Below are 27,179 nucleotides of genomic sequence, written 5' to 3'. Positions count from 1 at the left end.
TGTTCGTAAAAGTGGAAGGCTAACGCCTCGATGGAGTAAGCAATAGAGGACGAGGCTGAAATTGGAAAAAGTAAAGCAACATATAAAGAGGAATAGAAATTCTTTCTTAGTACGGCTTTTGGGACAAATTTTCTGTAGAAGGTCAACTAACCGAACCGAACCAAGTGCTATAATTAGCGGGTGATCCAACTCGAGGTACTTTTTGCAGAAGCCTTTTTATACCCTCAGCCTTTAGGCTAAAGAGGGTATATTCACTTTGATACGATGTGTGCCTCATCGAAATAATGGGTTTATACCCCAAATATGTTTGGGCGAAATGTGTTTCAGACAATTTGGAGTCGATCTAGCCATGTCCGTCCGTCTGTCTGTCCTGCTGGCTGGAGCGCACGATAACTCTCGAACGGATGAACCGATTCGGTTCAAATTTTGGCTTTCGTAATATTTTGCCCAAACTTAGTTTAAGTTGGGTGACACCGTGGTGCAATGGTATGCAGGCCCGCCTTGCACACGGTCGTGGGTTCAGAAGAATGTCGTGGGTTCGATTCCCCTGCCAGGCAACATCAACATTTTTTCAACGGTGGCAAAATACCCCCCGTAATGTTGGCGACATTTCCTGAGTATTTCAGCCTTGAAAAACTTCTCCACAAGTGGTGTCTTAAGACACGCCATTCGGACTCGGCGATAAACAGTAGGTCCCATATCATTGAGCTTAAATATGAATCGGGGTGCACTCATTGATAACAATGTTTTTTGTTTTTGTTTTTTTAGTTTAAGTTCGAAGATGAGCTACATCGGTCCACTCCTTCCGGTACCTCCCCACACAAAAGTTCGAAAATGTTCGGAAAGTTTAGGCGCACGATAACTCTTGAAGGGAGTGACCGATTTGGTCCATACTTTGTATAGCGTAAACATTCTACCAGAGTAATATGATGTTTAAGTATGGACTCAATCGGTCCACCCCTTCGGGTTCCTCCCACATAAAATTTCGGAAAAGTTTAGTTTAGGACCTGCTCTCGAATCGCTTTGATTTTTGTTGTAGCAACTTGTAGTCACTGCCCCACATACGACGGTACAAGTTTCATCAGGGGCAAGTCCACACTTCCCGAGAAACTAGCCTTAAAGATTCAAAAAAAACCCTATGACACCGTGTGTAGTGGTTGGAGCGCAAGATAACTCTCGAACGGATCTACTGAGCCGGTCCAAAATGTGGCCTTCGTAATATTTTGTGCAAACTTAGTTTAAGATAAGCCATATCGGTCCACACCTTCAGGTACCTACCCCAAAAATTTTCGGAAAAATTGTGCGCACGATAACTCTGGATGGGAGTGAGCGATTTGGTCCATACTTTACACATCCTAATATATTTACCAGATATAGATAAAGTTCGAATATGGACTATATTTGTTTTGTTCAATCCTTCGGGTACCATCCTCACAAAATTTTGGAAAAATTCTCTTTAAGACCTGTTCTCGAATCACTTTGATTTTTGTTGACGAATCTTGCATTCTCTGTCTCAATTACGACAGGGGCAAGCCCATACTTCTTGAGAAAACAACCCGAAAGTTGTAAAAAAACCCTATGGCAGGGGTAAAGCTCGAACCGAATACTGCGTTCGTGGATGTCGTAATATTTCTTCGAATATTAGATGAAATTCGATGGTAGTGCTATAGGTCCACTGCTTCCGGTACCTCTCCCACAAATGTTTGAAAATATTTGCTAAAATGATAAGCGCAATATCTCACAAACGTAGCAACCGATTTGGTCCAAATTTTCGATCTCGAAATTTTTTGTCCAAGCTTAGTTTATGTTCAAATATAGGCTCCATAGGTCCAATACTTGGGGTACCACTGATACAAATGTTCAACACATTTTTGTAGTTGAGGGTCTGTTCGAGAATCCTTTGGACATTTTTACTGAAGGTTTCCCTAGTGGTCCGATATTATGCTTTTCGTAGGCTGGTATGGTACAAAAGCCCTATCTATCGATATCCCCCGCAAATTTTTGAGCTTTAATCCAATCCATATTTCTGTCGGTTCATACGCCCATACATTTATTTATTTATTTTTTTTTTTGGAAAAAAAAGTATTTCAGTCCACACAGGCTGAGGGTATATCTCTGTCGGCAAAGCCGACTGATACCTTTTTACTTGTTTTTTAATGATCACGTATGATTCGTGTCATGCTGTCATGTTATGTTTGTTTAGTATTGTTTGGCATTTCATCCTTGAAAGACTTACGACTAAACAATGTTTGGAAATCGTTCAACTTTATTACAAATATTCACATTCTTTGAGGAATGTGTTTCGAGCCAAATTTTGTTTAGTGATAAGGCCCATTCTGGCTTAATGGGTATGTAAGCAAGGAAAGTAGCCGCATTTGGGTTAAGAGCAACGTAAAGAGATTCACATCATATCACTTCATCCAGAAAAAACGACGGTTTCTTGCGGTTTGGAATCATCAGTCCATATTTCTTTAAAAATGATCGGTGAGAACGTAACCTTCAATGGCGACCATGATAGCCGACTATTTGATGTCTGAAAATGAAGCTCGTGATCTCGGCGACATTTTGGTTTCAACAAGACGATGCTACTTCCCAACATGGCATCACTCAATGGCTTTATTAAGGGAACACTTCAATGAGCAGACAATTTCACGTTTTGGGCCGTTCGATTGGCCACCAACATCGTGTGATATTACACCGTTGGACTTTTTCCTGTGGGAATATGTAAAGTCTAAAGTGCATGCAGACAATCCCTCTTCGATTCAGGCCTTAGGCAAGATATCACGCGTGTCATTCGTCAGATACCAGTCGAAATGTTCAAACGATTAATCGAAAATATAACTCTATCGCCAGACCGTCTAAGACGGTCCCTAAACAATCAACCTAAAATAGTAGAGGCATTTTTATACCCTCAGCATTAATGCTAACGAGGGTGCATACACGTTCATACGGACAAAATGTGCCTCATCGAAATAATGGTTTTAGACCCAAAGTATGTTTGGACGAAATTCGTTTCAGACAATTTGGAGTTGATTTAGCAATGTCCGTCCGTCTGTCTGTCTGGCTGGAGCGCACGAGAACTCTCGAACGGATCAACCGATTCATTCCAAAATTTGGCTTTCGTAATATTTTGTCCAAACTTAGTTTAAGTTCGAATATGGGTTATATCGGTGCACTCCCTCGGATAACTCCCTCACAAAAGTTCCGCTTTTTTCGAAAACATTATGCACACTATAACTCTCGAAGGGACTAGCCGATTTGGATCAAGAACATCAAGTTCGAACATGGACTATATCGGTCCACTTCTTCGGTTACCTCCCACACAAAAATTCTAAAAAAGCTCGGAAAAGTTTATGCGCACGACAACTCTTAAAGGGATCAACCGATTTGGTCCATACTTTGAATATCGTGAATATGGACTCAACCGGTCCACTCCTCAATATACCTCCCACACAAAATTTCGGAAAAGTTCAATTTAGGATCGCTTTGATTTTTATTGCAACAACTTGTTTTCACTGTCCCCTATACGACGGTAAAAGTTTCATCAGGGGCAAACCCATACTTCATGAGGAAAGGTGCAAAAACCCATATCACACTGCGTGTAGTGGTTGGAGCGCAAGATAACTCTGTAACGGATCTGCCGATCTGGTCAAAACGTTGTCCTTTGTAATATTTTGTCCAAACTTATTTTAAGTTCGAAGATAAGTCATATCGGTCCACGCCTTCAAAAACTTAAAAAATATTCGGAAAAATTGTGCGCACGATACCTCCTGATGGAAGTGACCGAATTGGTCTAAAGAATTGGTCTACTATATCTAACAGATATAGATCAGGTTCGAATATGGCCTATATTTGTCCACTACTTTGGGTACCTCCCACACAAAATTTCCGATAAGTTTACTTTAAGATCTGCTCCCGAAGCAACTTGCATTTGCTGCCTTACTTACGACGGTAAAATTTTTTCAGGGGGACCCCATACTTCTTGAGAAAACAGCCCCAAGGTATAAAAAAAACCCCATGGCACACATATGTAGTAGATGGAGATCACGATAACACAACTCTCGAACTGATCAACCGATTTGGCCCAAAATCTGGCCTTCGTCATATTTTGTCCAAACTTACTTTCAGTACAAAGATGGGCCACAACTTCCGGTACTTCCCTCCAATATTTAAAAAATGTCCCTAAAATGGTATGCACGATATTTCTTGAACGGGAAAACCAATTTGGTCCAAAAATTGGACCTCCTAATAATTTGGCCAAAATTAGTTTAACTTCTCAAATGGGCAATATCGGTCCTCTCCTTAGCGTACCTCCCCCACAAAAGTTCAACATTTGTGTCTAAGTGAAGTTTAGGGTCTGTTCGAAGCTTCTTTGGAATTGTATACCGTTGATTCCCTCGACAAGTCCGTGCTTACTGGCATACTGGTCCAAATCTTATACGATGACCCACTGAAATGACTAGTGGGTGTGATATCTATCGAAAAGATATGATTCCCAAAATAAGATCTACTTCCATAATGGTCCATTCCTTTAAGTACCTCCTCCGTAACACTTTTAAACATTAATCCTAATCCCCACTTTTTGTCGGCAAGCCCAAATACCCATAAAGGACCACAAAATTCTGAAAATACCCTTTTTTACTTGTTATCCCTTAAATTTCGTGAGCAATATAAAATGTATAATAGCACTACAGTTGCAAATGTTTTGAATAGCACTCTTTATCCAAATTATGTATAGACTAAGGATTCAAATAAACGGAAATATTCTTAAACCTAGCAACAGAAACACATGTCTGTGACATATCCACTGTCAAGGTGAGCACTGCCCAGCAATACGAGATATTGGGGCCATTACAAACTGAACTAAAATTCACACATAATGCCTCAGGATTATATGCAGAGTCACTGTCTTTTATGCACATGATTAAAAGCTTTGAATCTAGGATGACGCCTAGGTACTTGGCGTGATCTGATAGGGGTATTTCTTGACCTCTTAGTCGTGGTAGATTGGGTTTTGAATATTTGGTCTTTGTGGTGAATGGTACCATCTCAGTTTTCCCTGGATTCACACCCAGTCCACAGCTTGTGGCCCAAGTATGTAGTGATTTCAGGGCGCCGTTCATGATGTCACATCGTCCGCATAAGCAACCACCTTAATCCCCATATGGTGAAGTTTTATAAGGATTTCGTTAATGATAAGGAGCCAAAGCAGTGGGGATATAACTCCTCCCTGTGGAGTTCCTCTGTTCCTTTTAAACCTAGCAACAGAAACAAATTTCTGTGACATATCCACTGTCAAGGTGAGCACTGCCCAGCAATACGAGATATTGGGCCCATTACAAACTGAACTAAAATTCGCACATAATGCCTCAGGATTATATGCAGAGTCACTGTCTTTAATGCACATGATTAAAAGGCCTCAACAGTAAAACAACCACCAACGGAATAAGCCATACATACACATACTCGTATGTATAAGTGACCTCTATTACATATGTACATAGAAATGTATCAATGAGTCCACGTCGATTCATATTGGCTCAATGATATGGGACATACTTTTTATCGCCGAGTTCGAACGGCGCACAGTGTTGTCTGAGTGGACAGAAATCGAAAAAATATGTTGTTGACTTTATCATACTCTTTATTTTTGTTTTTATTTTATTGAAAACACTTCAAATAGTTTAACTAGTTCGAATTTTTCATTCACATGCCCTCGCAAGTGCTTCTACAAAAATTCGGCAACCTTACATGTTTGTCCACGATTACAAGGAAGCGGCAACGCGCCGACATCACTTGTAAAGAAGTTTTTCATGGCTGAAAATATTGATGTTCTAGTCAGGGATTGCATAACTTCTGAGCGTAAGGCGGACGTACATACCATTATTGTTTTAATTACAAAGATTATGTGTGAATGTTATTTCAAAACTGGATGTCTATACCCCAACAAATACCTTCTCTAAGTAAGTGAGTAAAATAAAATGTTTCACTCTACTAATATGATCAGAATGCCTTGTGACAGGATATTCACATATTTATCACTAACGTCCCTACCATCACTTTGTTAATCATTCATATTTATATCGTTACCTTGGTTATAAATGGGTCTTAACTAAATTGTTATCTAGGTGTTCCATTGCTCATTTATTATATTAACTTAAAATAACAAAGGAAATTTTGCTGTGCGGTGCAGGAAATATAATCTAGCCCACCACTTTTCTTCACCTTTAACCCACATTACTGTGGTTGTTGTTAAGCGTCGTAAGCTTTAAGACTGACAAGCAAAAACCGAAACCCACCGTTCTTTCTCAATTAAGTATTTACTGAAACCTTATAAATTGTAAACAACCCACAGCAAGTCATTCATTTACTTAGGTAGAGAGGGGCTTTCCAAGGGGAGCTATGAATGTGGTGGATGCCATTAAGCAATTCAGAATTGAGTGAACTCATCAAGGACGATTGTTACCATTATTACTAGCGTCAATTGTTTGGTTTGGTCGATACGAACAGAACAGCACAGACACACAGATACCTTAAGGTTATGATGTTTGTAAGATATACTTAGTTTTAGTGAAAAATACATTTGGAAATAGTACCGGTTAAGTTGTCTTATAGTTGACTGTAGAAGTCCATTAAAGATGTTTCTAACATTTAAGAAATCCACGTTCTATGTCCTCTTTGGTGGTTGTTAAAATTCTTTAAAAAAATCCACGTTAGTGGCGTCCTTGGTGGTTGTTAAAATTCTTTAAAAAAATCCACGTTAGTGGCGTCCTTGGTGGTTGTTAAAATTCTTTAAAAAAATCCACGTTAGTGGCGTCCTTGGTGGTTGTTAAAATTCTTTAAAAAATCCACGTTTTGTGGCCTCCTTGGTGGTTGTTAAAATTCTTTAAAAAATCCACGTTTTAAGGCCTCTTTGGTGGTTGTTAAAATTCTTCAAAAATTCCACGTTTAGTGGTCTCTTTGGTGGATTTTAAAATTCTTTAAAAAATCCACGTTTAGTGGCCTCTTTGGTGAATCCTAAAATTGTTAAAAAAATCTACGTTTTGTGGCCTCCATGGTGGATCCCATTTTTTTTAAAAAATCCACTTTTTGTGGCGGCTTTGGTGGATCCTAAAATTGTTTAAAAATCCATGTTTTGTGGCCTCTTTGGTGGTTGTTAAAATTCTTTAAAAAATCCACGTTTTGTGGCCTCTTTGGTGGTTGTTAAAATTCTTTAAAAAATCCACGTTTTGTGGCCTCTATGGTGGTTGTTAAAATTCTTTAAAAAATCCACGTTTTGTGGCCTCTTTGGTGGTTGTTAAAATTCTTTAAAAAAATCCACGTTTTGTGGCCTCTTTGGTGGTTGTTAAAATTCTTTAAAAATCCACGTTTTGTGGCCTCTTTGGTGGTTGTTAAAATTCTTTAAAAAAATCCACGTTTTGTGGCCTCTTTGGTGGTTGTTAAAATTCTTTAAAAAATTCACGTTTTGTGGCCTCTTTGGTGGTTGTTAAAATTCTCTAAAAAATGTACGTTCTGTGGCCTCTTTGGTGGTTGTTAAAATTCTTTAAAAAATCCACGTTTTGTGGCCTCTTTGGTGGTTGTTAAAATTCTTTAAAAATCCACGTTTTGTGGCCTCTTTGGTGGTTGTTAAAATTCTTTAAAAAATCCACGTTTTGTGGCCTCATTGGTGGTTGTTAAAATTCTTTAAAAAATCCACGTTTTGTGGCCTCTTTGGTGGTTGTTAAAATTCTTTAAAAAATCCACGTTTTGTGGCCTCTTTGGTGGTTGTTAAAATTCTTTAAAAAATCCACGTTTTGTGGCCTCTTTGGTGGTTGTTAAAATTCTTTAAAAAATCCACGTTTTGTGGCCTCTTTGGTGGTTGTTAAAATTCTTTAAAAAATCCACGTTTTGTGGCCTCTTTGGTGGTTGTTAAAATTCTTTAAAAAATCCACGTTTTGTGGCCTCTTTGGTGGTTGTTAAAATTCTTTAAAAAATCCACGTTTTGTGGCCTCTTTGGTGGTTGTTAAAATTCTTTAAAAAATCCACGTTTTGTGGCCTCTTTGACATTGACATGACAACACAATCCTTGATGTAATGGCGACAAAAATATATGAAAAAAATACGTAATCCTAATAAACAAGGTTAACTTTGGAAGTAAGTTTGCAAAGTTCTTCAACGCGTGGGTTGGTTTGTTGAGTTACATCACATCGCTCATCTCCAATTTCTCTTTTAAATGTCAAAGGTAGTTGCAAATGTTAGTGGCGGATGGTCGACGACAATAATTGTGGAGGTGGTGGTGGCTGGTAATGATGGCCAACAATTTTTAATGGTTGCGGTCACATGTGTTACCATTTTTTACGTCTTTTATTTTGGGCAGGGAAAATAGTAGGGATACACACAAATGTGAGAGTTTGCCAAAATTGCTATGTACATGTTTTGCTTTTTTTAATTCGATTCTGAAAATGAATTTGATTGTTGGTACGCTGTTGTTGTTTTTTTTTTCTTGTGCAGTGAAACCAAATGAATAATTTAAAAGGAAAATCAAATACTAAAGTAAATACAAATATTACACACATTATTATTTATAAGCGGTAGTACATATGTAAATAAACAATGCAAATTGTTTTTTACACGCTCATATGTATGCAACACATACACACATATGTACTTTACATATATTTACATATATACAAATTAGAAATTAGTATAACCATTTGTATTTATATATAAATAAAAGTGTATGTAAATTATTTACTCGTGTGTTCCTTTTTGATTGAATTCAGTAAACAAATGAAACGAAAAACACAAACAAATGATGGTAAAGCAATAAAAACAAAAACAACACAAAATAATGACATTGACATGACAACATGAAGAACATGGATATGTGAATGGCTTACCGGAGGTGGGGCACAAATTCGCCCGCACCCAGCAGTTGCTATTGCACTTATATTGACCGACTACGAAAAGGGGGCTGACACAGCAGCTGCGCCTGGTTGTTGCTCCTCAGTTGTCGTTTATCGTGTCTGGTCTAGCTGGGCTTTTTGTAGTTAAGGCGTTGATTTGTTTGTTACGAACGACTGCTGTGGACACTGAAACAAGGACAACACAGAAAAAGAATATTGATTAGAATGGTATGCAATAGTAAACAATAAATATTTATTTTCATTTTGAAGAATAGTGGAATATGCCAACACTTGTCCTATTTGTAGTGGAACATACACGTTTTACATTGTAATCCTTAGAATATAAAAAAAGGGCTATTGTCGGACGCAGCCAATCATGGGATGAAACTTTTAAGCCTAAGAAATATGCTTAACGTATAAATTTTACTTTACAGGTCGAAAAAACTCAATACTTGCAGGATATGCAGATGATTTGGAATTGATGGTAGAACACTCCGTGCGTCACTAATATAAAAATTTGAAAGAAATTTTCACCGAAGATACAAGCATAATGGACCCAAAGTTGTAAGAATTCTTCCGGTTAATTACTCTAGGTATATGCGCCACAAAAGCCTAACCCGAACCCTGAGATGGGCAAATTTTTAGTGATACTTCTTCGTACACCTTTTTAACAAAAATGCCAGTTAGTCCGCTATTAGAAATCCTTTTAAAGGACTGCCTGTTGAGAATTTCTAGCTGGGACTAGAAGATTATATAACCTATGCCCTGACCATGGTATTACAATTATTATAGGTTATTTTAATGTCAAAGGGAAAAGATTTTCATAGAGAATTATGCTACAAGGGAATTAGGCCGATAGACTACGCGGCTTAATACAGAGTCATTATCTGCAGCAAATTTAAACATTGCGATATATTCGGAGTTAGAAGAAAGTGCGACAATTCTGCCAAAGAGAAAAATATCATCGTATAGAAGCGGGCAAGGTAATCTGCAAAGGCGAAGATGCCAAGAAGCAATCCAGGACATCCATGACGAGGTCAAGGCCGCAGTAATCCGGCAAATCAATAGCAAGAGACGAACCACGAAGCCACGATAAGAAGAACGCAGCGGAACACATACCCTGCGATAGAGGCTTATACATTATAGCTTCGCATAGAATTTTATATTACTGTCCAAAAGCCCTTTTTGTAATCAATTATACGAGGGCTACCAGATAAGCATCTGGCCTAATGAACCGATGTGTGAAAGCTCGCATTGTCATGGTACGAAATGAGCTTTTCCAATTTCTCTGAAGAGTTCAGGCTACCACTCAGAATTGACCATCCATCGAGGTGCTTCTTCCACGAAGAAGTGACATAGCTATAACGCCATAACCATAGAAAACCAAAACCCAATTGGTTTATGGCATTATATTATGTTACTACTAATCGAATACATTGATTTCCATAGGTTTGGTATTATAAAAAAAAATTTTGGGTTTGCCTCATCTTCGAAGACGCACACTGACGATTGCTGTCTTATTTCGGGATCATAGGCACAGAACCATGATTCGTCACCTGTGAAGATCTTATAAACATCTTATGAAGCACCGCGATCGTATGGTTCAAAATTCCTTTGCACCAATTGACACTGGCATTTTTTGAACTATTGTACCTGGTGCTTCATCGCCGTACAGATATTAACAATCCCCTTTCGCAAGTTGTGAAAAAGGGTCAGACGAAAATGTTACAAGCGAATTTCATTTTTTATACCCTCAACATTTATGCTAACGTGGGTATATACACTTTCATACAGGCAAAATTTGCCTCATCGAAATAATGGTTTTAGACCCCAAGTATGTTTGGACGAAATTCGTTGCAGACAATTTGGAGTCGATTTAGCAATGTCCGTCCGTCTGTCTGTCTGTCTGGCTGGAGCGCACGATAACTCTCGAACGGATCAACCGATTCGGTGCAAAATTTGGCTTTCGTAATATTTTGTCGAAACTTAGTATAAGTTCGAAGATGGGTTATATCGGTCCACTCCTTCCGGTACCTCCCCCACAAAAGTTCGAAAATGTTCGGAAAATTTGTGCACACGATAACTCTTGAAGGGAGTAACCATACTTTGCACGTCGTGAAATTTCTTCTAGACTTAGATGAGGTTCCAATATGGACTCAATCGGTCCACTCCTTCGGGAACCTCCCACACAAAATTTCGGAAAAGTTCAGTTTAGCGCCATCTCTCGAATCGCTTTAATTTTTGTTTTAGCAACATGTATTCACTGCCCCCCATACGACGGTACAAGTTTCATTAGGGGCAAATCAATACTTCCTGAGAAAATAGTATGAAAGTTGCAAAAAACCCCTATGACACCGCGTGAGATGGTTGGAGCGCAAGATAACTCTAGAACGGATCTGCCGATTCGGTCTAACATTTGGCCTTAGTAATATTTTGTCCAAAAATAGTTCAAGTTCGAAGATAAGGCATATCGGTCCACTCCTTAAGGTACCTAACCCACAAAAGTTCAAAAATGTTCGGAAAAATTGTTCGTACGTTAACTCTTGAAGGGAGTGGCCGAATTGCTCCTTACTTAACATATCCAGATATAGATCAGGTTTAAATATGGACTATATTTGTCCACTCCATCCGGTACCTCCCACACAAAATTTCGGATAACTTCACTTTAAGACCTGATATCGGATCACTTTGATTTTTGTTGAAACAACTTGCATTCGCTGCCTCAAGTACGATGGTAAAAGTTTTTTTCAGGGGCAAGCCCATACTTCCGAAGGGTGTAAAAACCCCATAGGCACCATATGTAGTGGCTGGAGATCCACTTCCATAACGGTCAATGTCGATCCATTCCTGTAAGTATCTCCTCCGCAAAACTTTTGATCTTTAATCCTAACCAACATTTTTGTCGGTTCAAACGCCCAACATTTTTAAAACCCCGTAAATACATTTTTTTGGGAAAAAATTGTTTCAATATACACAGGCTGAGGGTATGTCTCTGTCGGTAAAGCCGACTGATACTTTTTTACTTGTTTTTTCTAATTTTTCTAATCAAACCAAAAAATATATACTTAAATTATATACATACTAGCAGACCCCGGTCCCCGTTGCTGGCCCGTCGTAATGATTTTTAATGACAACTTTTTTTGGACTTTATGCTTGACAATTCAAAAAAAAGGTATTTTCTATCTCACTCATAAGTTTAGCAAATATAGCGATTATAAAACAATAGACCCCCGAAATTCGTCTGCAAATATTTTATATTTTCTGAAAATTGCATTAAACTAGGTTTAGTAGTTTTGGAAAAACAACGTATTGAAAAGAGTGGGCGTGGTCATCACTTTTCATGATATAACATATTTTGGCTCCAAATATGTACCTAGGGTACATACATACCCATTGCCTCCCAAAATTTATGCTGTAACCGGTATAATTATAATTTTGGTTTATACATATAGCGTTTAAAAGAAAGGCGTGGGGATGGTACCCCAACTTCTCCGAAATTCATAAATTATACATAACAACGACAAACATTGAGATATTGCTGCAAATTTCATGGAAATCGGTTCATTAGTATTGGAGATATCGACACCTCCAAATAATAATGTGCTAAGTCTAAAAAGTGAGTTTTGCAGGAGAAGCTCTCAAAGTTTAGAATTTTTTTTGAACTTCAGTACTATGCTAAGTCAATATTTGTTTATAACTTCTGTTCGGATCGACCGATCATTACCAAAATTAGACAGAGTTTAAGTTAAAGGACGTTCGATACCTCCAAATAGTTTGCTAATTCTGAAAAGCGAGTTTTGCAGGACAAGCTCTAAAAGTTTGGAAATTTCTTTGACCTTCAGTACTGTGCTAAGTAAATATTTGTTTATAACTTCTGTTCGGATTGTCCGATTATTACCAAAATTTGACAGAATTTAAGTTAAAGGACGTTAAATATAAAAATGTAAAGAACTTGAAAACATGCTAAGTCGACTTAGCATACTATTGTTTGGAGGCGTCGATATAACATATTTAAAACAGGCGTGGTCGGTCTTAAGTCTCCAAAGAAGTACCTAAATTGTAGATTAGATGTTTTAAATGTTAGATGTTTTAAATGTCGCATAGAGGAGGTACCCCGCCACATCTGGAATTCAATAAAATATGTAGCCTGTTTTCGGTGGCCCTCCCTGTACGTTCCTTGACAACTTCAGGAAAATCGGTTCAGTTGTTTTTGCAGAAAAAAAAAAATATTGAAAATTTAAAAAAGTGGGCGTGATAAAATTTTCTTTCCATAAAAACCTAAGTTGGGTTATGACGGCATTGGAGTTTTATTCATAAAGATGTGGCGTTGTTTTTTTTAATATGGCAAAGGCAAGTACCCCGTCCCCTTCGAAATGTACATTCCATGACAATTTTCGGAATGTCAGTTCAGTAGTTTTTGTAGAAAAGATTAAAATTGAAAAAAGTGGGCGTGGTCAAATTTTCAAATTTAGATTTAACCCTTTGTGGCCCGATGTTGCCTGTGGACAATTTTGCATTGGCGAAGTTATGCTTGTTTAAGTATAAGTAGTCGAGTACAAATTTGGACATGAAATATTTTATGGATTTTATAAAATGCCGTTAAATGTCAAACGAATTGAATAATTGCAGCCAACATTTTTTGAAAAATCTTACTGAGATGTTGATCTAACAAAATAAAAAAACAAACATATAATTTACAGTTCCAATTAGTAGTTACACATTTTTGAAATATGGAAGTTGCCATTTTGGTAATAAAGTGGTTACACTAGTGGAAGTCGAAAATGGTGGTTAGTGGTATTCAATGAAATACAAAGGGTAATTGGGATATTCGGGGTTGAGAAAAATTTTGTATTTATATTGTTATTCAAAGATTGGACTTGAATCAAGAGGAGATTGACACAGTTTTTTGGTGAATAGACATATTAAATGTTAGGAATTTGTATGATATCAAGCGAATATCTGTTCAAATATCGATGATGATAATTTTATGTATTGGATGAAGGTCAATATTATCAGGTTTAGAGTCTGCATACAAAATTGAAAATATTTTTCAAACGCTTCTGCTCTGAAAAATGTCAATATGAGTATTTCAGGTTATATGAACACCACCATATACGTCAAAATTGGCTAAATTGTGAACTATATATGATAAATATAGACCAATTTTCCATTCCATTTCCATCAATTTTCTTCCAGAATTAAACAAACTCATCAGATTATGCTTTTCCACATCATGAATAATGAAAAATATAACGATAATAAAAAGGAATTGATAAGAATTTTTTGCATAAAGGACTTATTTTTGAGCCTACTAATCATAATAAATATGAAAAATATTTTTATCTCTACGGAAAAAAATTCGGGGTTCAAAGGGTTAATATTAATTTTAATTAATTTCTCGTTGTAGTCGAGCTTAATGACCGATGTTTTTTTGCAAGTGAAAAAGGAAAGCCGAAGATTCGAACCCACACAACCACCATGTTGTGACATGTTTCGCTTCGGTTTTCCTTTTTCGCTTGCGATACAGTCAGTGCATTGTCTCAATTTGAACTTCTATATCTCAAAAACGGTAAAATCTACGGTAAAAATCTTGTGGAGAATTTTCACAGCTATAAAATTTTTTTTAGGCAAAATCGTGAAAACCTGAAGAACCCCTAAAATGTGAAATTAAATCGCTATTTATTTGAAAATCCCTCAAGCGATTTTTTTGTTTCTTGATATTTCTCATCTATGAGTTTCAGAATCTGCAAAAACTTCCCAGGTGTAAACATCTTCCATTTAAATTTTGTTAAGGCAAACCGTGCAATACATTGAAATTTCAAATATAAAAATAAACAGATTGTGTGAATGTTGTTTGAAATATATTTTGTAGAAAGTATCATATTAAATACTGCCTGTGTAGCCCTATGCCAGGGAAAAAAACAAAACTTCAGGAAGAGAACGCGCCGTGCAAATAAAAACAAAACGTTGCACAGAGGAGTGAAATCGAAAAAACGGAGATTAATTCAAAAAATTAAATTCGGTTTACGGTATAACTGTCGTTACATGATTATTTCCCGTAATTTCTAGCCCTAGGTAACCGGGCTATTAGTTATCTTTACCTACGCGTTTGGTAATTTCTACGTGCCATTTACCGAGGTGTATAAATTTTGAAAACATGTGGGAACATTGGTGATTTTCATTCATAATTTCGTAAAAACATTGCCACATACATATATGTGTTTTACAATTTTTAACACATTGACAACGATCTACCAGGCAAAATCCTTGGTGTAAGTAACACGGCTGTTTGCGACCCGGTAACGTTACCTATGGATTGAAATTATGAAATTTTGCTTACACGGGGATATCTATGAACTCATAGATAACTACGCGTAGAAATTACGGACATATAAGGTACAAAATTCTAGGTCTCTAACCAAAATGTTGTTTACTTTTACAGTTGCACAGTGTTAAAGTTGAAGTTTTCTTAAGAAGAGGTCATTACAGAATGGAATCGTCAACTGCAGGTAGTTATCAGAATGTGGAAAAAATAACTATGTATACCAAAAAAAGTTTAGAAATATATTTGAGATTAATTTAAAATGTATACATATTTTCTATATTTTTGAAAAATTTTATAGAATATTAAAAAAAGAAGCACTCGGTAGCAAGATAATTATAATTTTTTATGTTAGTCCTGAGTGTTGTCTTTCCAAATGAACTCATAACTCGTGCCATTTTATACCCTCAGCATTTATGCTAACGAGGGTATATACACTTTCATACGGGCAAAATGTGCCTCATCGAAATAATGGTTTTAGACCCCAAGTATGTTTGGACCAAATGTGTTGCAGACAATTTGGAGTCGATTGAGCAATGTCCGTCCGTCTGTCTGGCTGGCTGGAGCGCACGATAACTCTCGAACAGATCAACCGATTCGATCCAAAATTTGGCTTTCGTAATATTTTGTCCAAACTTAGTTTAAGTTCGAAGATGGGCTATATCGGTCCACTCCTTCCGGTACCTCCCCCACAAAAGTTCGAAAATGTTCGGAAAATTTATGCGCACGATAACTCTTGAAGGAAGCAACCGATTTGATCCATGCTTTGCACATCGTGAAATTTCTACTAAACTTAGATGAAGTTCCAAAATGAACTCAATCGGTCCACTCCTTTGGGTACCTCCCACACAAAATTTCGGATAAGTTCAGATTAGGACCTGCTCTCGAATCGCTTTGATTTTTGTTGCAACAAGTTGTATTCTTTGCCCCCATACGACGGTACAAGATTCATCAGGGTCAAGTCCACACTTTCTGAGATGCAAAAAGCCACTATAACACCGTGTGTAGTGGATGGAGCGCAAATTAACTCTCGAACGGATCTGCCGATTCGGTCCAAAATTTGGCCTTCGTAATATTTTGTCCAAACATAGTTTAAATTCGAAGATAAGCCAAATCGGTCCACTCCTTCAGGTACCTCTCCCACAAAAGTTCAAAAATGTTCGAAAAAATTGTGCGCACGATAACTCTTGAAGGGAGTGACCGAGGTAATCCATACTTTGCACATCCTAATATATCTACCAGATATAGATCAGGTTCGAATATTGACTATATTTGCCTTCTGGTACCACTCACACACAATTTCGGAAAAGTTCACTTTAAGACCTGCTTTCGAATCACTTTGATTTTTGTTGAAGCGATTTGCATTCGCTACCTCCATTACGACGGTAAACGTTTTTCAGGGGCAAGTCCATATTTCTTAGGAAAACAGCCCGAAAGATGTAAAAAATCCCTATGTCACCATATGTGGCTGTGGCACGATAATTCTCGAACTGTTCAACCGATGTGGTCCAACATTTAGTCTTCGTCATATTATATCCAAACTTAGTTTCATGGGACAATACCGGTCCACAACTTCCGGTACTTCTCCCCAATATTTAAAAAATGTCACTAAAATGCTAGGACGATATCACTTGAATGGGGCAACCAATTTGGATCTCCTAATATTTAGTTTAATTTCTAAAATGGCTCATATCGGTCCTCCCTAAGGGTACCACCCCACAAAGGTTCAACATTTGTGTCTTAGTGCAGCTAATTCCTAATCCACATTTTTGTCGGCAAGTTCAAATGTCCAAAAAGGGCCACAAAATTCTAAAGAGACCTTAAATACATTCGATCTGTCCATAGGTGAAAGTTTCACTTCAAATTGGCTGAGGGTATATATCTGTCGGCAAAGCCGACTGACACTTTTTTACTTGTTTGTCGTATTTTTGTTATTGAAGAAATGGTGAAAAAAGTCATTTATCAAAAAATCGTTAATTTTGAACATAATATATTTTGTCCTCATTAGTGGACCTATAATTGTAATTTTTATATTGTATTTGTTGTTAAGTGTTGTGTTGTTTGTTTTTAATCTACGTAAGACAAAGCATTTTGGATTGACAGGGTGATATTATTCTTGGAAAGTTAGGGTAATTTTTTTTAGATAGTAATCTCTTTCATGTACCTAGAACCAGAAAATATACTTTTCAGAAACGTAGAAATCTTTTTGGCAGTACATTTATTAGGACTCTATTGTAAAATATTGTTTAACCGTAAGTTTTACGATATCTTAAGCAAAAAAAGTAAAAATTCTTCTAAAGGCATGTGTAAGATCTTCTAAATAAACCGAATTTGTCTGGATTTTATTCCATAACGAGAATATATAGTGACTATGTTTAATAGAAATATTTTCACTCCCTTCAAAATCCGCAATTTGCAGTTTCAGCAAGTTTAGTTGCAATATTGGTATATATAAATGTTCAAAAAACCCCAAATTTGACGAAACCTCTATATGGGGGCTATATCAAAACATTGACATATATTGACTATTTATTTATTTTACGACGTGTTCTTAGGCACCCAGAACTATAAATCCTATTTTACAAAAAAAAAAAATTCAAAAAAAAGGTGTAAATATTCGAAAAATATTAACATTAGACCACTCAAATACTTTACTTACTTAGCTGGCCCAGTACAGAACATTTGTTCCATAGGCCGAACTAAGAAAAAATCTCCAATTCTCTCTGTTTGCTATTTCACTTTCTGGAATACCTTCAGCCACTTGTTTGCGCCATCTATTCCTTGGCCTGCGTGCACCGCCAAGCGGTGCGGGTTCATCATCGCTCATTCTTATGATATGGCCTAGCCAACGCAATCGTTGCATGTCGATACGTTTAACTATACTGATGTCGTTGTATATCAGCTCGTGGTTCATGCGACGTCGATATTCTTCGTCGACGCCGATTGGTCCGTAGACCTTTCTTAGAATTTTTCTCTCAAGCACACCAAGCACTGCCATGTCTGCTTGCGCAAGTACCCAGGCGTTATTTTTGTTTGACGAGATGTGGCTTTGTTCTTAAAGTGCTTACTTAATCCAAAGTAGCATCTGCTAGCCAATTCAATTCTTTTTATTTCGCAACTGATGTAGTTTGCTGTGTTTACGGCGATGCCGAGGTAGACGAAGTCTTTTACTACCTCAAAATTATAGGAACCAACTTCAACAGTTGGTCCGAACTCAATGGGCAAATTGCGCGTCGACACCATCAACTTGGTCTTCCCGCCGTTTACCGCCAGACCCACATTAGCAGATTCTCCTTCGACCTTCATAAAGGTATCAGATACTTATTTTACTGATCGTCCCATGATGTCTACATATATCATCAGCATAAGCAAGTAACATGTGTATTGGTGTAGATTGTGCCACTTCTTTTGACGTTTGCCTCTCGAATAACCTTTTTCAGCAGGATGTTGAAGAGATCACACGAAAGGCTGTCTCCTTGTCTGAAACCTCCTTTTGGTACAAAACTCTTCGTAGAGGTTCTTTCCTATTTTAACTGAGTATCTCGTGTCAGTTAAAGTAATTTTACAAAGCCGAATGAGCTTTGCGGGGATACCAAATTCAGACATGGCTTGGAATACCTTTGAACGTAGTGGGCTGTCGAAGGCTGCTTTATAATCGACAAAAAGTTTGTGGGTGTCGATCTGCATCTCGTGTGTCTTCTCCAGGATTTGCTGCAGGGTAAATATCTGGTCAATGGTGGACTTGCCAGGTCTAAAGCCGCATTGGTATGGCCGAATTATCTCGTTGACCATAGGCTTTATCCCTGACACGATCTTGTAGGCAATCGGGAGTAGACGTATGCCCCTATAATTAAAGCATACAGTCTTATCTCCTTTCTTGTGGACGGGGCACAGAATACTAAGATTCCAATTGTCGGGTACTCGTTGTAACTAGCTGATGAATACACCTTATCAGCGTGTCGCCTCCGGTTTTGAACAGCTCGGCTGGTAAGCCATCGGCTCCTACTGCCTTATTATTCTTCAGCCGATTTATTGCTGTCTTTACCTCATCTTGTCTGGGCGGTATACATTCAATACCATCTTCTGGGATTGGATCTGTGGTATCTTCGTCGTCTTCGCTGCTATTGGATACCATCACGTTTGAAAAATGATCTTTCCATATCCTGAGTACACCATATGTATCAGTTACCAAATTACCTTGCTGGTCTCTACAGGAGGAGTTGCCTGTACCAAATCCATCAGTTTGATGCTGCACTCTTTGGTAGGATTTTCGGACTTCATTCTGGCTCCTGTACCTCTCGATTTTTTCACACTCCCGCTTTTCCATCTCTCTCTTTTTCCTGCGGATAATACGTTTCTCCTCACTTTTTCTGCCGATACCTCTCTCGTGCGCTACGCGTTGCTACTGGCAGCATGACACTCCTGGTCATACCATGGATTCTTGGTGGGGGTCTATGGTATCCAAACACCTTGCGAACTTTTAATATCAGACCGTGGCCCTCAAGAATTCTTCTATAGAAAATAATTTGGCTGCGCTGAAATTGAATGTTGAGAAAGCTCAAACGCAGAAGTACTGAAGCATGTGGTAAGCCTGTGGGGATCCATTGTGATGTTGCCGATACAACAAGCGTGAATACCAGCTAAATGACATGCGTTATAGTTCGACTAAAGCAAATGTTTGACAAGAAAGGTCACCCCACACCTAGTTCAGCATCATGTCCTAGATCGTGTTCTTCGCGTTGTCAGGAAGAAGAGCTCCATGGGTTCACAAAATCAGTAAACATTGAGATTAAGGAAAGAATCGGCTGCAGAGACGAGAAGTTTATATTCTGTCACTTCACTGAGAGGAGTGATATCCGTTTTGCAAAGTTTAAGCAGATCCCAAACATCTGTAATTTATGCTTGAGCTCAGGGTGCCAAGTTGGTGGTTTTTCCGCTACTTGTGGTGATTTTTGACGTACAAAAACGGCATGAATGTCAACTATTTTAAGGTAAAAATCGGTACAGACCTATGGTGCGTATGTGGCTGTAGCGATTTTTATCTCGGAACAGTTGGCATCCCTGCTTGAGCTCTTGTCCCATTCTAGCTCTTCTTGCGTTCATTTTGATGCCTTAAACCCAAAACAGGTTGAGTAAAATCTGTTCATTTACTGCTTACTCACGGATTTTTCATTAGTAAATTGTTGTGCAGGAAATTTTGAAGTAGTCTGAATGACTACCCAAAGCTCTCAAATGCGTGAAGTCCCACTGGAAAAAACAGAACCTTTCACTGAGATTGTGTGATGGATGATTATATGTAATATTGCATATATGTATGTATGTGTGACTAACCCTGCGTTTACAAATGACAGGACAGTTGACTTCATTTATTGATTGTCAAATTCCCACAACTTGTCTGTGTGACGTAGGCGTCCAGACAACTGCGAAAACAGTTGTAAAATTATGAATGAAAATCACCGATTTCTTTTTGTTTTCCGTTTACATATTTTGTTTTGTACATATTCGTTTGTTTTCAGCACATTTGAATTATCATCTCACTTCTTTTTAACAAAAATGTCAAAAATTTGTCAACCCGGCTGTCTGTGAAAAACTGATGGACAGCTGTGAGACAAACGACAAATGTATGCATGTGTTAGTAAATCAGAGTTGTATTTGAAGACAAATTGTCTGGTGTAAACGCCTAGTTAAGCTTATGTGGGACTAATACTTGTGCGTATTCCGATTGTGTTAAATTTTATATCTGCTTACAGTGACTTCAAAAAATTGCCCAAAATGCTCATAAGTACATAATGTAAAATCATTTTGTGCGTAAAGTTTTTATCAAATCACTTTATATGTAAGATCTTATCTAATCCTACACAAAAAAGTAAAAAGTATTGGTCGGCTCCAGTATGGGTTGTTTTTTCCAAAATGTTACTGTTGTTCTGAGAGAACTATCCGAAAAAAAGTTTAAAGTTTATCCGCGAATAGGGGTCGACCTCTTTTTAAGCCTAAACGTTTGAACTTTTGTGAGGAAGATACCGCAATAATTGGACTGATATAGTCCATTTTCCTTTAAGAGTCATTTTAGTTCGCGGCCATAGAGTTTGTGGACTTACCCCTGAAAATATACAATGTAGATGGGTAAACAATTACTGACTAGGACTTGCGGTTTCCAACCAAAATCGTGAAAACCCAAAAAATCTCTAAAAATGTCAACTTGAATCGCGATTTATTTAAAAAGCGCTTCGGCGATTCTTTTTTTTTTTTGAGTTTCTGCCTTTTTTAGGGGCGAAGGCTATTATTTGTGAGATTTAATTAATTTAATTAATCGAGCTTTTTATGACCTAAGGACATTACATTGAAAAATTGACATCTATTTATACATCCAAGATTGCAATTTTGCATTTGTGAAGTTCAAATTGAAGCTTTTTATACCCTCAGCATTTATGCTAACGAGGGTATATACACTTTCATACGGGCAAAATGTGCCTCATCGAAATAATGGTTTTAGACCCCAAGTATGTTTGGACGAAATGTGTTTCAGACAATTTGGAGTCGATTGAGCAATGTCCGTCCGTCTGTCTGTCTGTCTGTCTGGCTGGCTGGAGCGCACGATAACTCTCGAACGGATGAACCGATTCGGTTCAAATTTTGGCTTTCGTAATATTTTGCCCAAACTTAGTTTAAGTTCGAAGATGAGCTATATTGGTCCACTCCTTCCGGTACCTCCCCCACAAAAGTTCGAAAATGTTCGAAAAATTTGTGCGCACAATAACTCTTGAAGGGAGTAACCGATTTGGTCCATACTTTGCCCATCGTGGAGCGTGTACCAGACTTAGATCAGGTTTTAATATGGACTCAATCGGTCCACTCCGTCGGGTACCTCCCACACAAAAATTTGGAAAAGTTCAGTTTAGGACCATCTCTCGAATCGCTTTGATTTTTGCTTTAGCAACTTGTATTCACTGCCCTCCATACGCCGGTATAAGTTTCATCAGGGGCAAGTCCATACTTCCTGAGAAAATAGACTGAAAGTTGCAAAAAACCCCTATGATACCGTGTGAGGAAGTTGGAGGGCAAAATAACTCTCGAACAGGTCTGCCGATTCGGTCCAAAGTTTGGCCTTAGTAATATTTTGTCCAAACATAGTTTAAGTTCGAAGATAAGCCATATCGGTCCACTCCTTCAGGTACCTCCCCCACAAAAGTTCAAAAATGTTCGGAAAAATTGTGCGTACGATAACTCTTGAAGAGAGTGGCCGAATTGGACCATACTTAACACATCCTAATATATCTACCAGATATAGATCAGGTTCAAATATGGACTATATTTGTCCACTCCATCCGGTACCTCCCACACAAAATTTCGGATACATGTTCACTTTAAGACCTGCTTTCGAATCGCTTTGATTTTTGTTGAAGCAACTTGCATTCGCTGCCTCAATTGCGATGGTAAAAGTTGTTGCAGGGGCAAGTCCATACTTCTTGAGCAAACATCCCTGAAGTTGTAAAAAACCCCTATGGTACCATATGTAGTGGCTGGAGATCCATTCTTTTTAGTATCTCCTCCGCAAAACTTTTGATCTCCAATCCTAATCAACATTTTTGTCATTTCAAACGCCCAAAATTTTTAAAACTCCCTAAATACATGCGTTTTTTGGGAAAAAATTGTTTCAATATACACAGGCTGAGGGTATATCTCTGTCGGCAAAGCCGACTGATACTTTCTTACTTGTTATTTTCAAAGACGACTCATTCGTCTCCCTTCTATTCCAGAAATCAATTTTTTTTTTTGGTTTTTGATTTTTCTCATCTATGAACATTGTAGTTTCAGAATTCGCAAAAACTTTCCAGGTGTAAGCACCTTTCATTTAAGTTTGTTTGAAGAGCACCGTGATGTGCATAAACTCCACATTTGTAAAAAATTTGATATTTTGTGTGAAGGGGTGGAAGGATATAGTCCATATTCGAACTTGATTAAAGTGCGAGAGAAATATTACGATGCGCAAAGGTTGGACCAATGACAATCATTCCATTAAATAGCTATCGTGCCCACCAGACATTTTATGAAAGTATGGACTTATCCTACAATTGGATAAATAAAGATGTCCCGCCATTAGATAGTATACGATGGAATGGCCAAGTTGAAGATCTTATCGTAAACTTGGAGAACCAAAGTAGAAGATCGGCTTTTGGACAAAACGCTCTCTTTAGAATATAAACCATCTTAATAAGTAAATAATTTATAAAGCCAAAGGATGAATGTTCTCCATCTGAACACTCCTGTGAAATACAATCCCTTTGATAGAAGCAACAAGGCGTACGGCTATATCCAGCTAACTAAGCAAGACGATCTAAAGCGAATTCTTTAACAAATCTGATTTTCACTTTTCATGCTACGTGTAGCTACTTTTAATTATTTTCCCAAAAAGCAAAAAAGAATTGTTAGTTTCCACCTCCATCTTAAAATATCATAGCAAGCAGGTGTTTTAATGCCATATTACAAAACAGAAATGTGCTCCAAAAAGCTTCTCATTTCTTTATCCACAAAAGTGTCATTAACGCCAAAGTAAATATTTTACTTTCGAAAGTAGAGAGACAGTCAGCGCTTAAAACCTGCTAAACAAAAAGGAAGTAACTGATTTTCATTTAGGTGTAAATTCATCCCTTGGGAGCTATTAAAGTTTTGAAGATTTTTTCCAAAGCTACTATTCAAATACATACCTATATGAGTTTTTATTTAAAATTCCCATTTTCCCTACTCCCAAAAGGCTGTATCCACAATGAAATGGATGCCAAGAGGAAGGTAGAGTTGCCCAAATGTGTTGTGTGTATGCCTCTTCAAAAAATATACATATTTTGTGAAGTATTTTTTTTGGGTACATAGATATACAGAAATATAAGTGTCTCAATGTTTAGATGTGTGTGTTTCTCTATCTGTATCATGTGATAGTTATGGCTGTTGGTTGGTGAGGATGAGGATGATGGTGATGGCGATGATGATGTTGACTTTAGGATGGTTTACAGGTGACGCTGTATGAATGACGACGACCGAAAACGATTACGACTGACTATTATAATATAGCCAACATTCGGTTGGTCGGTCGTTGAACCACATATCGTCTTTTGTCCAAAAGGGACAAAAACACACACTCACACATACACTTGGCCATTCATTCACACACTTATATAAATATTTGCATAAATTTAGCATAAAGTCCATTAACATTATTTCTGTTCGCTTTTTTGTATCTCTTGGAAATATTTTTAATCGAATCGGTGGTTGGCCGGTCTGGGTGTGAGTTTGGATGCTTGTAGGTGGGAGGGGGCTCTAATGCAAACTAGTAATCCTGTCTAAACAAATGTTAATGCTTACCCTCTTTGTTGTGTCCTTTTGTCCGGCTGGCTGTATTTGTGGAGTTACGTTTTTGTTCTACTACAACGGCACAAATTTCAATGGAGCACAGTGACACATATATTATGAGACTGCTTGTTCTTCTTCGCTTCGGCTGGTTTACTGATGACGTGGGGGGTTGTTAGTAGTAGCGAGGGGGATTACTGGTATCCTTTGCGGAGAATTGTATCCGTGTGTATACTGACAGACGAAGAACAGAAAATTTCTTATCACAACTCTAATAACGGCTACGGCGACGACGTTCAAATGCGCACTACTGCGACAAATCACTCTCTGCACACGCTCTCAAACAAATTCACACACACACACTCAAACACACAAACAGGACACGAAGGAGTTTCTTATTTCTTTTCGTTTCTTTTCCTAGCAGAGCGGCGGCGGGGGGTCGCTATGAGATACGTGATGCGAGTATAGAAAACACCACACACCCGATTCAATATAATTTGAAATTTTTCGTATTGTTTGGTTGGTGTCACACAGTTCCTTCCTTTCTTTGCTTGCTTTGGCTTTTCTTCCCACTTTTCTCTACAAATTCTTTTTGGTAGTTCAAATTTGTTGGTAGCTACAAAACTTGGTTGGGGTTATAAAAAAATTCCTTTATGGTAGATATGTGGGTAGACAGACAATTAGACAGACCTATTATCGATTTGATTATGAAAACGTTAAATTTTTTCTTATTCAATGATTTGTATTTTTTTTGTTTTCAAAAAACAAAACACTTTTGTTTGTGATTTTTTTGAATAATAAAACTTACAACTTTTTAACAAATTTTAACTTTTTCACAAAGCTTTTTTAAAGCAATTTTTATTTCTTTGATTTTAATTTTTCTTTGTAAGAAGAAAATTTTCCGCTTCCGAATTTTTTCCACCAAAGAGAAAAGCCAACTTTATTACTCGACGTTAAAAACTTAACTGATTGTGAGAGCTTGTAACATTTGCCGTTATGGCCATTACTTACATTGCGATACATTTGTATATTCTAATCTCTTTTACTTCAATCTCTCTCTCTCTCTCTCTTCCCAATAAAAAATAGAGAGCATAGGAATGTATCACTACCAACGTTACCAAGTTGGACAATTTCAGCCCAATATGGTCGAAAATTGGAAATGAGTAGTCATTAACGTAGCCAGCGTGGAGGGTAGGGGCCCGAACCTGCCCGAAATAATAATTGTTGCATCCTCTGACTTCAGCCTTACGAAGTTTTTTGGACCTTAAATATGTTTCAGAGAATTAGAAGTTGATTTCGGGCCTGTCCGGCTTTCGAACGGATCAACGGACTTGGTCAAAATTTTACAACTCGTAACCTTTTGTAGAAACTTAAATCGAGTTTGTAAAGGGTACACTCCTTTGGGTACTTTCCCCACAAAAGTTATCTTTTACAAACTGAAATTATGGATGAGAATGATAACATAACAAGTAAAAAATTATCAGTCGGCTTTGCCGACAGAGATATACCCTCAGCCTGTGTGAATTGAAACGTCCATCTATTGACAATATCGAATCTACGGATTACGGATTTTGTAGCCCTTTTTGAAATTTGTTGACAAAAATATATTTGGTTTGAAGCTCAAAAGTGTTGCGGAGGATGTACTTAAAGTGGATCTAATTTTGGGTTTGATTCCTTTTGATCGATTTTGTGGCCACCAGTCAGTTCAGTTGGTCACCGTATAACTTAGAGGTTTTGGGCCACGATGTCAAGAAGCATGGACATGACAGGAAGCATGGAAAATAATATCATCGGTATAATTTCCCAAAGGTTCTTCGAACAGATCCCAAACTGCGCTTAAACGAACATGTTGAACTTTTGTCTGGGAGGTACCCTAAGGAGAAAACTGATTTCTGAAGTAAAACTACATTTGGAAAATATTAGGAGAACGAAGGTTCGGAGAGTTGCAACGTTCAGCAGATATAGCGCGTACTACTTTAGTGAAATTTTTTAACTTTTGTTGGTGGGGGGTGGTAGTGGAAGGAGCGCACCGATACATCCAATCTTCAAACTTAAACTTGGTGCCGACTAAATATTACGAAGGCCAAATTTTGGCCAAACGGCTGATCCGAGAGATATCGTATGCCTAGTGCCATAGAGATTTTTACAGCTTTCGGGCTATTTTCTCAGGAAGTATAGATTTGCCCCTAAAAAACTTGCACCATTGTATACAAGTTGCTACAACAAAGATAAAAGCGATTCGAAATAGAGTTGTGCCAAAGGAACTATATGGAACTATCTAGTTCACTTCGCAGTTCCAATGGCCCACATTTTTTCCTTGAACAAACTGCGTATACTTAATATCACACGTCACATTTCATGATGTTAATCATACGTTTTGGAACTAGTACAAGAAACTAGGAACTAGATTACCCAACTCTAATTTGAAAGCAGGCCTTTTTCCGAAATTTTGTGTGAGAGGTACCTGAAGGAGTTGACATATATAGTCCATATTCAAGCCTAATCTATGTGTTGTAGAAATATTTCGATGTGCAAAGTATGCCTTCAGGAGTTATCGTGGGCACAAATTGTCCGAATATGCTCGAACTTTTGTGGGAGAGGTACCTAAAGGAATGCACCTTCGGACTTAT

The 27,179-nt window shown here is 37.7% G+C and overlaps 1 protein-coding gene across 1 annotated transcript in view; it reads right to left on the bottom strand.

The window, feature by feature from the left end:
* Positions 1-25,518, bottom strand: part of Syn (synapsin) — a 135,770-nt gene extending 110,252 nt beyond the window's left edge. The window contains exons 1-3 of the mRNA XM_073961373.1: positions 25,358-25,518; positions 24,565-24,783; positions 8,880-9,071 (exon numbers count right to left, since the gene is read on the bottom strand). The gene's annotated coding sequence lies outside the window, so the exon portion shown is untranslated. The remainder of the gene's footprint in view (positions 1-8,879; positions 9,072-24,564; positions 24,784-25,357) is intronic.
* Between the last annotated feature and the right edge of the window lie 1,661 nt (positions 25,519-27,179).

This window comes from Musca autumnalis, unplaced genomic scaffold, assembly GCF_047663935.1.
Source record: "Musca autumnalis isolate F117 unplaced genomic scaffold, ASM4766393v1 scaffold_1, whole genome shotgun sequence".
Classification (NCBI taxonomy): Eukaryota; Metazoa; Arthropoda; class Insecta; order Diptera; family Muscidae; genus Musca; species Musca autumnalis.
The sequence above is the reverse complement of the archived record's forward strand: the minus strand, read 5'-3'. Positions and strand labels throughout refer to the sequence as shown.